The 12200-nt window shown below is 37.7% G+C and overlaps 1 protein-coding gene across 6 annotated transcripts in view; it reads right to left on the reverse strand.

Moving 5' to 3' along the window:
• The window catches only part of MGAT5 (alpha-1,6-mannosylglycoprotein 6-beta-N-acetylglucosaminyltransferase), a 119572-nt gene that overhangs the window by 99036 nt on the left and 8336 nt on the right, over positions 1 to 12200 (reverse strand). For 3 of the 6 annotated variants that reach the window (XM_051623330.1, XM_051623331.1, XM_051623329.1), the window contains exon 2: positions 2134 to 2244. The exons of 2 other annotated variants lie outside the window; for them this stretch is intronic. The gene's annotated coding sequence lies outside the window, so the exon portion shown is untranslated. Of the gene's footprint in view, positions 1 to 2133; positions 2289 to 12200 lie in introns of those variants that run through there. One more of the 6 variants, XM_051623332.1, reaches the window with a different exon arrangement.

Consider the following 12200-nt stretch of genomic DNA (forward strand, 5'->3'; position numbering starts at 1 on the left):
CTTTAGTAACTTTAATGCTTACAGAGAAGGAAAATCTTCCATTGAAGACAAAAAGCACTTCTTAAACCCACGCACAGAGAAAATCATTACACAGAAGACAGCCAGAGCACGAGACAGTTTGAAATATGTAAACAATCCTTTACTTTTTTCCTGTGCACTTTCCAGATATCATTCTAAAGGAAAACAGGAAGAATTTAAGGACCTTTCAGTTTTCAGATGAAAATCCTATTCCTAAACAGGATTAGCTGGTAACCTAAAAATATCAGCCAGTAATCTCCAAAAGTCATAAGCTCATGTACCCCAGAAAGTCCTACACCAATCACTAACTAAAAGAAATTAGGTCAGAATCCAAATCAGATCACTCTAGAGTAGCATCAATCTTCTTATTTCAGTGCTGTCACATTTTAAATCTTTCATAGTTTCCACATAAATTATTCAAAACAGGGAAGATCTTTATTTGAACAGAGACTAACCAAAAGTGACATTCCAGTTAAATATTCCAGTTTTAAAAAGGCATACTAAAAAGTTTATCTGCAGTCATTCCAGACATAAATCTCTAAATGTACCCCCTGTCAAGCAAACAAACACAAGCTACTTGCCAGACTGCTTTAGGGTTTCCTTAAAATGATCTGGCATCAGGTGGAAGTACTTCTGACACTGAAATCTGACAGTACAATTTCTTCTTGACCAAATGCTGTGCCTAATTTCTACCAGACTGACCTACCCAAAAAAACCCAGAGAAGCTGTTCCTATTTAAATTCTGCACATCTACAGTCTCATGCAGCTCACAGAAGAGCTGCACATTGGAACCTGAGAGATGTATAATATGACTCAGAGGCCTACCACCTCTGTAAATTCCCAAACCTTATTTACTATATATAAAATACAATAAGCAGCATACAATAGGCTCAAGTCTTTGAAATCTCATACCAAGCATACAAAGTAGGGCTGTAGCAATTGGAGCTGGCATTACTGTACATATCAAGAGATCTGGACTCTGAGTATGTTACAATAAATCAGTGTGAAGTTTTAGCTTTGAAGGGTTCTGTTCAACTTAAATGAAATTTATGACATATGCCCTGTACAACATCTTCAGTACAATTTAACAACACATTACCTATTATTCCAACATTCTATTGTAAAGTACTGAGAGTTTTTACTATATTATCGAGTGATAAAATCTTATTATAATATCAAGTAATAATTATTAAGTAACTCAACAATTGGTCAAATTATTGATGCAAATAACTTTTGGTACTGTAGCCTAGTTTACTTTTTACAATGCCAACAGTCTTCCGAGATGCAGACTCTGGGATTGTACCTATCTGTAAAGTGTTTGAGCACATTACAGTAATTTGTATCTGGAAATCATCAGCCACACTCTTAAAGAAGTGGCCACTCTGTTATGCTCCAGATCTTGACTGACAGAAATTTGGGCAAAGAACATAAAGATTCAGTGAAAACATCTAATTGGTACTGTGTTCCCAGAAGTGGCCTGACTTATGGACAATTATCAGCATTGCATGTATTGCTCTTGAACTAGGTAAAGCAATTAGCCTGACACTGCTGATGAGGAGAGGCAGGCAGCAGCTATGACCAGACACGTTTCAGCTACAGCTTTTAGATATAGGCTGTTTCCTTCCATAACGAGAAGCAGCATGCTATCCAAGTCCTATAACATCTTGAACTATAAAATTCACACTTTATCTACAAGCTTGTCACCAAAATGAAACCAACTGGATAACTAATGACAGCAAGACACTTTAACACTCTTATTTTGACTAATTTTATGGTGACATTTATAAGCTGTAATGAGCTATGTGAATCAGTGGCATAAACCTACTTAACACACAATGAACTAGAGGGCTAAGAAAGTGGTTTGACTGCTAATTAAACAATACTTTACTTTTTTGCCATGCAGAATAAAACTTATTAAAAATCATCAGTTTTGACTTGTTATAAAACAAGTTTCTGTCTATCCCTGGCTGAGTTACAATAACAATCACAAGTCTACAGACTGGCAATTCCTTTGGGAAGGGACATTCATTGACTGCAGTCCAAGAAAATACAGAAAATGTCGTGAGAAAAGTCAAACAATTTTCACTCCTTGCATAGATCCACAAAAAAACGCACCTTCCTCCATGATTTAACTAGTGTCTGTTGGCTCATCTTTGCTAGCAGACAGAAGCTCCCTTTCCTCATGTGCTCTGAGTCCATCAGAAATGAAAGTGTTGTCAGCATAACCTGAAACATGAACAAATGCTCTGTAAACATGGGGTGCAACCAGAAGAGACAGACCTCCTCCTCCTATTTGGCTAAGTGTTAGCTGTGCAAATCACATTGAATAAGCAGGCTTTTTTGTTTGACTTGTTTTTTTTTCTCCATTGGATCATCTTGCTTACAATGAACTGTCTCTGGTAATTTCAGCAACAGTCCTCAGTCAATCTGGATCAAGAGAAATCCAACTATACAGTCGGGAGCCTGTACTCAGAGGCCTGTGTCACACTGCTGAACTCTGAGCATGCTGACAAACCAATTTTGCATATTCTTTCTACAGGCAATGGAGAGAAGTTTACTGAGTTCTCTTCATACCACCATCCAGTAGTGCTGCACAAAAACCAATCAAAACAAGCACTGCTGTGAAGACACCACACTTAGCTTCATACTCTCTCACAACAGGACTCATAACTGAGTCTTCCTCCCAGTCACAAATACGCAACTTTCTCAATTCTTGGAAAAGCATATTCAGAAATGTAGGGTGAGGAAAGGGGAGGGACACAAAAAACCCCCTGTATGTTACTATTTTCTGCCATGGGCAAAACCATCAGGAGTCTTAAATAGGGCTGAGATTACTCTAAATATTTTGGAGGAGAATGTTCAAGGCCTATTCAGCAAAAATCCACCAAGAACTTAGAAGGCAGAGGGAGTTTCCACAACAGTGATAAATGCTCCACTAAGTAAAAAAATTAAAAAATCAGGGCAACTATAGAGGAAAAAGTGCATACACTTAAGGACATCAGATAAGACAGAAAATTAAAATTGTGGCAGAATATCAAGATCTTTAGATTCAATTTGAGAAATACATTTCTTTCATCTTCCTCATTTCTCTTGAGCTGTCAATAACTGTAATGTACTTTGGATCTTTGTACTACTGCTCTCCAGAACCAACATTCAAATTAACTAGGATTTACCAAATACTTTAAGTACATAATCTAATGTTAGTTATTCCAAAAGAGAGTGGGTAGTTAATATTAGTGAGTAGTTTTGCTATCCTTGTAATTAAGATCTGGAAAACAAACAAGAGGCTTTTTTGCAACTAAAACAAACAACAGTGAGGTTTTGTCCACATATTTCTTTGAAGGTCATCATAATGGGCCATAACAAAGGAAATTTGATCACCTACATTAAAATCTGATGAATTGTAAATGAAGATCCCAACTGCTTACATTTGAGCTGAAGTACTTATGCTGGAAAAAAGTGTATGTCCACCATCTGGTCCACAGTAATTACAGAAATTAAAACTGTATTTCTGTGGCCTGCCTTCAACAATTTTTACTGATACAGTAGTACTTTATCTTCTTAGGGAACATAATCTAAACTCATGCTGTTAAATGATCACAAGACTATCCACTGTATGGTGTAAGCAGTTCATTAAGCTGGAATCTTTAAAAACACTTGCATGTTCCCTAGTAATAACGGAAACAGTTTCCCTAGTTTTACGTCATGCCATTAAATTTAATCCACAGTCAAGGCAAGTTAATTCCACACCTGCTGAGTGATATCCTGATGGATGGCACCACAGCAGGTCATTAATTTTCTTTCCTTTTGATTAATTTCACACCATACACTGGACACAGTGTTTTGAGTTATGATGTCTGAGTGCAATGTTTAATTCCTGTAAAGGGCTACATCGGTTTGGAGCGCTTGCCAAAATGTAGAGAACCCAGATGTGATGCAAGTGAAAGGAAGATTCACTAGGCTGGGCACTGAACTCTGACAGTGCTACAGGTGTGGCAGGACACTCTCACTCCGTATATTTTAGGTGCGTTCTTCATGAGCATTGCCTTACAGCAAAAATTCTGGGTACTCCCTGCTTTTGAGGTATTGCTTCTAAAATAAATCTGCAGATCAGTAGAGCAGATTGCAGTGACACTATTGAAACAACTGAGAAGTAAGCCTTTTTACTTGGCACAGAAGCTGTCCCATCATTTAGTTACCAACTTTATACCTAACAAGGTATAAAGATTTCCTCAGACTACCGTATCTCGGTTTCACAGTGTGAAAGAAGGGGAAGGAAAAGGTAAGGTCCAAAGACAGTAACAGCAGCCACTGTTGCCACCACAATACAAGAAGAAGTTGCGGGTTATTGTGTCCCTCTGTAGTCAGTGAAGACAGCTGGGGCCCATGGAGGCCTTGAGACCCAAACAAGAAGGTCCAGCCACACAAGATGGCCAAGCTGAGCCAATAAACAGCTCAGGAACAGGCTTGTCTCACTCCACACCTGTCATCCTATTGCTCCAAGCCACTCACTCTCACACTTTCCCTGCTGCTAGATGTGACGAATCAAGAACCGTTAATGAGTTGATTCAGACAGTGAAAACAAAAGAGGCCTTCTTCTCACATTAGCTTTCTGGTTGTTCCGCAAACCAAGCTGTCTAACAGATGGGTCAGGTGCATACCAGAGCTAGTGAAAACGAAAAAGAGAAATTTTATCTTTTGGTAGCAAAGAGCAGTTTAGCTTCGCCTGTCTCCTTTTTTCAGGAGTGATTCAAAGCAGCAGCCCTAAAAGCCTCACCCTCTGTATTGACTACAGAAGGACCTGACCTTCCCAATCTTCAATTAGTGTGTGCTTTTATCCACACTCACCAAATTCTACAGCCCAGATATTATTAAGGAACTATTAGTACTTGTAACTCATTCTAAGTTTCACCTCTTTTGTTCTTACTTCCTAACAATGCTTCCCAATATAGTATGTGAAAATTTTTAGCCTCTTCCTGATCAAGAATAATAATTTAGAAAACAAAAAAGAGCTCTTGCTTACCAGCAGCCTTTTGCTGTAGCAGTGAAACTAAAGTAGTGGACAGAGTGAATGGGATTACAGTTTTGTGAGATGATAAATGTAAATCACACAGAACATATAAGTCATTATGCATGGTTTAAATTTGAGTGTGACAGGCTGAGGTCAGCAAGACACAAGCTACTCTGGATCCACCTGGGTTAGCTGACTTCCCCAGACAGAAGTCATTGCCTCCTCACTTCTGGCCATGGAATTAACTTGAGTGTTCCCTAGACATTTCAGTCAAAATAAGTTGGGCAAGAGGTAATTTGCTATTTCAACTACAAAGCTGGTCTGGCTCTTATGAATAGCATAGTTCAGACAGTATAAACTGGCCCTTCCATCAAGACTGCAGGAATCTTTTCTACCATCATTCTGTTGTCCTCTTCTTTTTCAGCATATCAACATCATGACTTACTATCAAGTACTTGATCAAAGGCTCTGCCTAAAGCTTGAATAGATGTTCATTTGATGTGTATTATAATGGTTACCTATTTGCCAAAAAGCGGTTTCCAGCATGAACTGAAAAATTTTACTGTCATCTCTTGTAAAGAATTTAAATACAGGATGAGCTAGAAGTTGGATTAACACGACTTAGCTGCTGAATGGAAAGTCAAAATAAATTATCTCAATTATCAAAGTTGCAAGCTGGATTTTTTTGGACACAACTCCCATTGCTGGCAATCAATTATGCCAATTCTGACAGAGTCAGGAGTATCAAAGGAAGAGCTGGAGTTTGAACGTTATTTACAGCAGTATGTACTTCTCCCTCATCATTAAATGGCTCACATTATGAATGGGAAAGTGAACATTTTGGTCCCTTTCCCAGTTAACCAAAACACTGTATGAAAAAAGATTTGGAGAGATGACCAAGTTTTTCATGTCCACAGGACACCTAGGTGTACTTCCCTTTCTATTTCTCAGTTCTACAGGGCTGCTGAAAAAGCCATTCCCTTTTTACGTAAAACCTCTCTGTAGGTCTTCTCTCTCAGGCCTCCTCCTTTTACAGAAGCATGCAAAAGAATTAATTCTAAATCACTATATGCTTGCATATATTCATTATGCACGTCACCATATGTCAAGCAGAATCTCTGAAGGTAAATCTCAAACCAGTGACTACCACTGAAGCAACAAGATGGAGAATAAAGTAGACAAGTGATATATTTATCTTCATCCTATCTTTGTCCCTAGAGGAAAGTGCTCCTTCTAGTGTGGGAAGGGGAGGAGAAAAAAAAACCTTATTTGATATGTTAAAAAAAAAAAAAGGCTAGAAAATGAAGGCATGTTTTTCCCCAACACTGATGACCCATTTTAAACAGTTTTACATAACTATAAAATGAGATTATATTTGCCTTGCCATAGATTTAATCTCATGTTTTTCACTCTGAACCACATCAGGGGATTATTTTCATCACCTCCCTACCATTGTTTTCTGAACTTTCTTAGCTTAAGTAATTCTGTCTACCTTTATCTTTCAAATACATTTTTTTAAAAAAGGAGACAAATCTGGTGAGGTAATTTTGCACTTGACTGAACTGTACAAGAATTATATTATTTGAAGCTATGTTTAATACCTGTCACACTCCTCTTAAATTTTCACCAGTCCTGGAATTCAACCATGCATGCTCTTTGGCATGTTCGCAAGGATGCATATTGAGCTTTTCTCCATCCTGTGCTGAGAACACAAGTCAGTTCTTAGAAAACACATAAAAACTGAAACATTGTCGTGAAATTAAATGTTTTTCCAAAACCAAGCAAAAATGGACCCACTTCAGTGTGGATCTTTTCTAAGAATGGTAAAAGGAAAAAATTCTCTTTGTCACTGCAATAGGAAGCAGTCGAGATGTTCACAGTTGTATGGATGGAGGAGAAGAAAACAACAGGTCCCTTCTAGAAGACAATCTTGCAATGTACCAAAAAAAAGCTCCTTCACACACTATCACAGAGATCGATACAATCAGCAAACACCACACATGTGCAAAGTATCTGTACATATTATCTGAATCATAGGGAGAAGATTTACAAGGCAGTTGAGTTAGATTTCCAAGGTCCATTTCAAACACATTAGCTTAGTTACTAAATTAGGTCTCTAGTCTTTCAACAATACACATGCATTACAAGCAGTACAAATGTCAGCATCAAGGCTTCCTTTCTCCTTGCCCCTAACATAAAAAAACCCACTCTAAAAAATATCTACAGTTACGACACATGGTGTCCTTGACATCTGAAGACCAGCTGCTATTGCTATAATCTAAGTAACATCTTTACACTGTAGTTGCATTCTAAACTCTATGCGACATCTGCAGTAGGACACGTCTTGCTGCAAACCTCTTTAGTGTCCTAAACCCAAAGGTTTTCCAGAATCAGATAAGAAATTCAATTGAAAATAGTGTCCATCTCTAGAACAGTGACAGTGAAAAAACTGTATTTTGAGCAAACAAGGGAAAGTTCAGAGACTTTCAGTCAAATACAACGATAGAAGAACTGCCTAAGAAGAAACTTCCATTAGTAGCAACAATGACATTTAGTTGGAATTACTTCTACTTGCTGACTTCCTTCTGGACCTCCAAGGCAGGTTCAGCATCGATTCTCCCAGCCTACATCAGGAAATACCATCCTAAAATAAAGTTAATGTTAGCTAGGTAAAGGCACAAGACATGAAATAAGCCCAGAAGTGTAATACCTGAATACTCATACATATGTACCAAAAAATCCACTTTCAGACAATCGTTTTGAAAATTACTGCAATCCAACAGTTAATGTAACTGCCTATAAGGCTGCCCAGAAGATCACTTACAGATTTGAGGAGAATTTAAATGGTTTTGAAACAGTCCTGTAATACTAGCAGAGCGGAAAAGACACCACTATACTGACACTCACACAGTTGAATAGATTTCTTTACGATTTAGTCATAGCTAATGAAGAGAAAAAGGAAGAGAGACAAAGGAACAGATTTTCAAATATTAAAATACTCATTCCTTTCTACTCACTGGGGAAATGTGCTGGGAAATGCATCTTTAAAAGATACTTTGGTACAAAAAAGCCTTTCTTTGAACTCCCTATCACTGGGCTACATAGACTTATCTTTTTAACAACCAGGTTTTGACAGATAACCTGCAGTAACTACTTAAGGCATTATCTTACCACATTTCAACATCCAGAGCAGTCCATTTTGCTTTTCAAGTTACAGCCACAAGGATCCAACACAGTCTGTCCCACCCCTGTACCAGATCTTGCCTATTGCTTACACCTGTGTTCCACTGCAGTGGAACTTGCAGTTGAGCCACATGCATGCAGAGTATAACAGTACCTCTAATTTGGGGGGGAACAGAACAAAATCCAACAGTAGTCAGTCACTCAAGTGCACTAGGTTTGGTCTTAAAAGAACAACTGTGCTAAAAGCCTGAGACAAGGAAGGATATATTTATTCAACAACCTCTCCCTCTGTTTCAGAGGGATGTGATATTTCTTTCTACAGTTTTGTATCACTTAATAGCTTCCAGGCTTTACTCCAACTTAGGCTGCTGTTTTAATGCTGAGGGGAAAAATGTAACCCTACAACTTGGATTCAACACGTGACTTGAGGTTTAAGTCTGAAAAGTACTCTGGAAAGCACCTCTGTGCTTCTGTAATATCTATTTAAATCCAAATTTATACAGTTATTTCAGCATGTGACTTTTGAGTGATTTTCATTTATTTTTCCAAATCTGAGAAATTATCTAATCTTCAAGACAGCTGAGCAAATAAGTTGGTTTTCCCTGGGTAAGGTTTCATTTAACTCCTGACCTCTCTCCCATTAACTGTGTTGCTCCTGCTCTTTAAACTCAACTCTGTTTTACCTTAATGACAACAGTACCTGACCAGTTAATTTAATCACTCCTTAAGAACAACTTCACCACTACTACCACCAGATCTTTCTCTAGCTATCATCCTGTATGATTCTTTAGAATTGGAAGGATTTTTCCTTCATTTAGTTTAAAGAGGTAAAAAGCAAAACCAACTGCTTCTTCATGGCTCCAAGTACCTAGCTGTTATGACATTCACAATTTCACATTAGACACCTAAAATCAATGAAAGTTCAAAGAGAGACCCAAAAGAGCCAGCTTACAAAAGAAGCAGCTTAATTACCAAAAGACAATCTCTAGCATGGATTTAGGGAAAATTTAAGAAGTATTTGAAAAGTTGTCTAAATTCAGTTTTCTTTGATGCCTTGCTTTCCTACGTTCTAACTGACCACTGAGACATTAAAGTAGCACACTTACTGGCTAGCTTTTTGGAGAGCCTTAGAGTATATTCCTATAGAAACCTTTAGAATAATCAAGTCAAATATGTTATTGCAATTACATACTAGCAAAAATACGGAAGTCAATTCTGGTGCAGATAATGCCCAGGGTAAAAAGTCCACAGATCCAGACAAACTACTGGACACCCAGTGATTATTCACATCTTCAACATACTAGTTCCATTTTCTGTAAATTCAAAGCTTCTGTAACATGGGTAGAGACCCAGAGCTTCAGAGAAAATGGCCTCAAACGTTACAGACAGTTGCTTGAGGTCAGCTGAAAAAGCCACACCAGAAAAGAGACAAGAATGGGGATCTGTATGAAAGCCTTATTGATGTGACAAAAAAGAAGGTGCAAGATCAGTTGGCCTTCTGAAGACATGCAATCCTTGCCTGAAACCATGTTTTGATAATTAGGTGATGAGTAATCCAATAGAAAGGTTCCAGTACATCTAGTATCTATTATTAGCGGATTATAACAGATTCAGCACAACTCTGCATATACCACTCAGAGACTTCATCACCTTTGACCTAACTGTACAGAAAAAAATCCCATCCAGACTTGTTGGGTGGGTGAGGTGGGATGAGGAGTTCTGTTTTAGTCCAATTCTAGAAGTCAGTGAGTTCAGCAAATAAGGACACTTCTTAAATGAGGCAATAAAGAAACAGGTTATATAAACATAAAGAAATACAGAAGTACATTCTGGGGGGTGGGAAGGAATGCATGAGGTAAAGGTTAAGCACAATGCAAGTAAAAAAAAAAGTTATGTCAGGGTAAAATCTCATCCTTGAAGGGGAGATGTTTGAAGAAAAAAAGGAAAAAGCCATTCAGAGGTCTGGATGACGAAGGAGATTTTGTTTTTTTTTCTGAGCACAGCAGAGGATACCCAAAAACTTCTCACACAACTGAAATCCAGCTTGACCAACAACAAAAAAACAAACCCAAAGCAAGCATACTTAGAACTGAGAGATAGCTAAATTTTAACACATCTGCTGAATAGGAGATTATATTCACTAAAATTTTCACAATCTAGTGGGAGGCTGTTTCCAGTGCTGAGCAGAACAGAAAATATATATGCTGCCTGCATTGCTCCTGAAGGCCAAATGAAAAAAGAAAACATGATCAGCCCTTCAGTCTTTCAGGATGTGGTACAGCAGAGGCAGTGGTAACAGCAATAATTAAGTAGCAGTGACAAAGAAAACAGGCTTCAAATTACACAAAATAGGGAAGGAAGGAGACAGACAAGCCAAGATGGAGAAAAAAGCATGACCAAAACCATGAAACCTCTTACATAGTATTCTGGAGAATTTCTAACCCTTCTCTCCATTTTTAAATTTTTTTTTTTTTAATCAGTCTTACTAACACTGCTGTACTTTATGTAGTATTTTAAAACATTTTTTATAAGGAAATAAAGAGCTTAACACTGTAATAAACTGGACAACTGTCAGCAGTGCACTCAAGCTGCACACAGGACTAGTGAAAATATATTAGCAAAACAAAAAAGTGTGCTAGTAACATTTGACAGATTTCTTCCTCCATTTGTCAAATGCAAGGATGACAGAGCTGGTCAGTATAAAATAAATGAAAAGGTTTTAATGCTGCATTTTTGTGGCCTGGGCAAATATTTTTATCCTGAACAATAGGCTTGATCCCCGTAGTACAGGGAAGGAAGACATGTTGAGCCCTGTAAGGTTCCCGGAGTAATTTCTGCCAAACTTCAATGCTGCATCAGCAGTCTTTTAAATAAAATGCCAAAGTTTAGTTATTTAAAGAATAAGGTGGGTGGCATATTTAAAAATACTCTGTAGCTAATGAAAGGGCAAGAGTACACCTTCATTAAAAAACTCTTCATAATACACAGGCAAAATCAACAGCATGAAAACCGAGTTGTGAATCAGGAATTTATCTACTATGAAGGAATATTTTATTTTTTAATTTGGTTAAACAAATATAAAAATGTATATTGATGGTACTTACATAGAATTAGTCTTTTTGGGAAAAAAGCCACAACAAAACCACAAAAAAAAACAAAAACAACAAACAAAACCAAACCAAACATTAATCTGCTACCTAAAACAGAAGTAATTTGACTGGATAGAGGATTAAGCCATATTAACCCTCTGTCAAGCTAACATTTTAAGAAGTAATAAGAACACAATCTTCTGAATTAGGTCGCTGTTCAAATACACCAAACCAGCACTGTCACTGAAAACAACATCTTTATCATTCTCCAACCTCCCTCCCCAGCCTATATGGCTAAAAGGTGAAGACAACTAGAGAATGTTGTTACTCGGAAACTTGAACGGCCAAATGCCACAAAGCCATTTACAACCACAGGAGTTTGTCAGCCAGCTCACTGCATTGCCACATAAATGCACTGAGAGGAAACAGGGAGAGATTGGTATGAGGGCATGATATTGGTATGAGGACACAGATTTGCACAGGACACATGAAGTGCTGGTGTTAATTCTCCTCTCTAATCAAAGCACAGAACAGTTCATAAGCATAAGGTACAGAATTCAAGTTTCCCATATCCAATGGGAACAATACTCAAGGGTAGAACAAGACTTCAGGTACAAACAACAGTCTGAATAGAGTCCAGGACAATTCTAACAAAACAGTACTAATGGTGGATTTAAAACAAACAAACAAAAACAACCACAAAAAACCAGACCACCATCACAAAAAAACAAACCAAAAAAGCCCCAGTTGTTCAAATACACAGAACGTAGAAATCTTGTACCTCAAATGTAGCGAAAAAGCCCCCTTGCTAATTTATATTTTTTAACTCAAATTACAAGACATTGCATTTTTCAGAGCTTGCACTCCCCCTCATTTAGGTCTAAGAAATGCAAAATTTA

The sequence above is a fragment of the Apus apus genome, chromosome 6 (genome assembly GCF_020740795.1).
Source record: "Apus apus isolate bApuApu2 chromosome 6, bApuApu2.pri.cur, whole genome shotgun sequence".
Lineage (NCBI taxonomy): Eukaryota > Metazoa > Chordata > Aves > Apodiformes > Apodidae > Apus > Apus apus.